This window comes from Magallana gigas, chromosome 3, assembly GCF_963853765.1.
Source record: "Magallana gigas chromosome 3, xbMagGiga1.1, whole genome shotgun sequence".
Lineage (NCBI taxonomy): Eukaryota > Metazoa > Mollusca > Bivalvia > Ostreida > Ostreidae > Magallana > Magallana gigas.
Genome location: NC_088855.1, coordinates 56733059 through 56736708, shown reverse-complemented (window position 1 = coordinate 56736708; position 3650 = coordinate 56733059). Strand labels below are relative to the sequence as shown.

Genomic DNA, 3650 nt, shown 5'->3' with positions numbered 1-3650 from the left:
GTTCAATTCAAACATCCCTGAGACTGATCTTGGCACATACACATTGTTTCATACGACTAAGCCTCTAATAGATACTGATTTATCAGACGACGGTTACAAGGCAGACGAGCAGCTTAAAAAATTTCACCCACCCACCCTTCCCATTTCACATAAATAAGGGACAGATACTTGCTGCTTTCTTGTTGTGTTTTTAGTAACTACTACATTTGGAGTAAACTGTGTATCTTAGCAATCTGCGTCGACACATGTGGACTGGACTTGAGCACACCTGTTTGGATAAATTCGGACTGGACTTGAAAGCACCCTGTGTTGGATAAAAGTGAACCGGACTTGGAACCATAGAGTCTCCAATTATCGGTAGTGACTATTCTTGGATGTGGGCTAAAGTTGGTCAGTGTGCAATTTGCTGTGTGTTTGACGCTGAGTTTATAGTGTATATTTGTCACGACAGCCGTCGTGTGTCTAACCCGTCAAGCAATAAGTTAGACAGCAGTCAAGCAATGAGAACAACAATAAGTATTTACAATCTTTATCTATATATAAAATCAATAAATTTACAAATATACACATTCACACACACACAAAATATTAACAAAAAAAAAATGTTTCTAATATCTGATTCGTCAATGTCCTATGGTGGTATATTGGACAGCAGTGTCCCTCCAGTGTTCCTCCAATGTGTCCTCCTTCGGTACCACGTCCTAAGATGACGGCTTCCGTCCACCGGCTTCCAGCGTAGTAAGTGAATACTCGAAGGAGGTTACACGGGTGGTAAGATGTTCAATACCGGAACACTGGTGACTATGGCCGAATCATCACTGGGAAATTGCTGGAGCCTTGCTGGAACCTTTTAATTATATATAAATAACAATATTTTCAATTAAACGTTTCATGATCACTTCCACAATATACTTATTTACCTAATTACCGCAACTGCACGCCATACAATCACACCGAACAATACTCGCTCTACAAAACCGTTAAGTGTATCAGACCCCTTAACGTATCACACACTGTTACAGTTAAGCGTATAAGACCTCTTAACATGCAATATAGTTAAGTGTATAAGACCCCTTAACATCACAAAACAGTCAATGAATGACCAATATTGCCGTATAAGACTACGAAATATAAACTCACAAATAAACTAGCAAACCACGCTTGTCACACAAACGCACCATAACTCTACGGTAAATAAACAAGTACTATGTAAAACGTTAACACGAAAATACTATCGAACACGTTTAAGAGCAGTTACCTAAAGTCTTAAATATTACAAACAAGACTAAAGTATAAGGAAAAACGAACTTACCCCTAATGGAGATGGTTACCGTAAAAAATACGCTTAGCTATACATCGTGTTACTACTGCAGTGCGTGCTAATGGACCCCGGCTCACTGACCAAAACATGGGTATTTATAGCATCATAGTAAACAAATAGAACAGTCCGAGTATAGTCCAATATTGACCAATACCTGAATTGATAAAATTGAGGCACCAAAAAGGATATGAACATAGAATAAAAATCAGAGGTATCCTATAGGAAAATAGTAAGAACTAGAGCAAAGCTCGTTGCAAAGCAACGAGTGGGTCTCCCGTTAATGTCGGAAGTAAAGCTGGAAGTTCCTGTAAGAAGCAGAGCTCTTAAACCAGTAACAAGAGAAAGTAAAATAAAAAGATGAAAAAATCGAATTATTCCTGGTACGACTTAACAAAATCCGAATGATTTTAAGTACGACTTAACAAAAACCTTCTTGATTTTAAGAAAAACTTAACAAAAAAAAATCCGAATGTGTCTAAGTAAGACTTAACAATTATTTTTGGTACAAGTTAATTTTACTATTAACATTACGCTATTTTTTAAACCAAGGACGCGGAATCAAAATTTCCGGAAAAATCAATTTTTAAACCCCGATATCTCTGTAATGCATCGTCCGATTCAAAAACGGATTTCAGTTTTGAACTAAGCATGAAAGTTACTGTAAGATACGTACGTAAAATTTTTAAAATTGAAAAACATGAAAACTCAAAAAAATTGGTTTTGCTTCCGGTTTCGACCGGAAGTGTCCGAATTGAGTTTCCAGCCTTATGTCATAAGTAAAACGATAGTTCTACCTTCTCTGTAAATCTCATAGCTTTATCTTAAATCAAAAATGAGAAAAGCTCCGGACAAAATCACTTTTTAAAACGTGAAAAACGTCAATATCTGACGAAATTGATGACGTCATCAATTAATTCTTTCACATCATAGAGATCTTTTAGATACACATTAAATCTGTAAATATCAAAACAATCGATGCAAGCGTTTTTGAAATATTTGAGTTGGAAAAAAAATAAAAAGAATAATAATAATAAGAACTAGAGCAAAGCTCGTTGCAAAGCAACGAGTGGGTCTTCCGTTAATGTCGAGAGAAAAGCTAGAAGTACCTGTAAGAAGCAGTGATCTTAAGCCAAGAACAAGAGTAACTAAAACAATAAGAAAAAATCGAATAATTCTTGGTACGACTTAACAAAAATCCAAATGATTTTTAGTACGGCTTAACAAAAACCTTTCCGATTTCAAGAATGACTTAACAAAATAAACCCGAATGTGTTCATGTACGACTTGACACGATTATTTTTGGTACGAATTATTTTTTAAACCAAGAACGCGGAATCAAAATTTTCGGAAAAATCAAATTTCAAACCCCAATTTCTCTGTAGTGCATGGTCCGATTTTAAAACGAATTTCAGCGCTAGATTAAGCTTAAAAAGTTCCTTGTTTTTGCTAAAAAAATTGACGTTTTATAAAAAAGTTATCATAAAAAGACTTACTAGCCCTTTTAGTCCCTAATTAGAGGGGCCAGCCCTTTTTTTCTTTATATCAAATAAAAGGATAAACAGCTGTACAGTGAACATTTTTGCTTTTATGATTTATAACAAATTTTTGTTCAGTAAAGAGTTATTGTAAGAAGATTTTAGAGCCCTCTTGGCCCCTAATTTGAAGGGCCAGCCCCTTTTTCTTGATATCAAATTAAAGGTCTTGCAAATATAAACATATTTAGTTCAACAAGTGTTCACAAAGTGTTAACCGTTCTCGAGATATCTGTATAAATGTGTTTAAGGGGCCGACCCTTAAAATCCTTAGTTGGGCCATCATCAAAAATTTAAGGTGGCATATTGTACAGAACATCATTTTGAGCAAATTTTGTTCTACATTGCTTTTCAAAATGTTTCTCTTTTTTTTCGATATAAATGATCAAAGTTTTGAACTTCTGGCCCCTTGAAACCTCTAATTACGTAATATATGACTAAGCTATGGTACTGTACAGATAAACAGTTGTACGATTAACATTTTTGCTTCTATGATTGATAACAAATTGTTGTTCAGTAAAAGGTTATTGTAAGAAGACTTTAGAGCCCTCTAGGCCCCTAATTTGAGGGGCCAGCCCCTTTTCCTTTATATCAAATTAAAGGTCTTGCAAAAATAAAATATTTTGCATTACATTTTTTCACAAAATATGTATACATGAAAAGATATTTCAGAAAATGTTCAAAAATTTCGTGGAAAAATTTGGTGCTTATTTTCAGGTTCAGGCGAGCTTAGAAGCCTTACACAATTTTCATAAGTGAAGTCAATGGGGTACATCTACATATATTTATCTACAATC

The 3650-nt window shown here is 34.8% G+C and overlaps 1 long non-coding RNA gene across 1 annotated transcript; it reads right to left on the bottom strand.

The window, feature by feature from the left end:
* Window positions 1-515: 515 nt before the first annotated feature.
* On the bottom strand, window positions 516-2733 carry LOC136273399 (uncharacterized). The gene is made up of 2 exons (XR_010711612.1): window positions 1313-2733; window positions 516-847 (listed from the first exon to the last, which is right to left on the bottom strand). It is a non-coding gene; the product is annotated as an uncharacterized lncRNA (long non-coding RNA).
* Window positions 2734-3650: the final 917 nt, after the last annotated feature.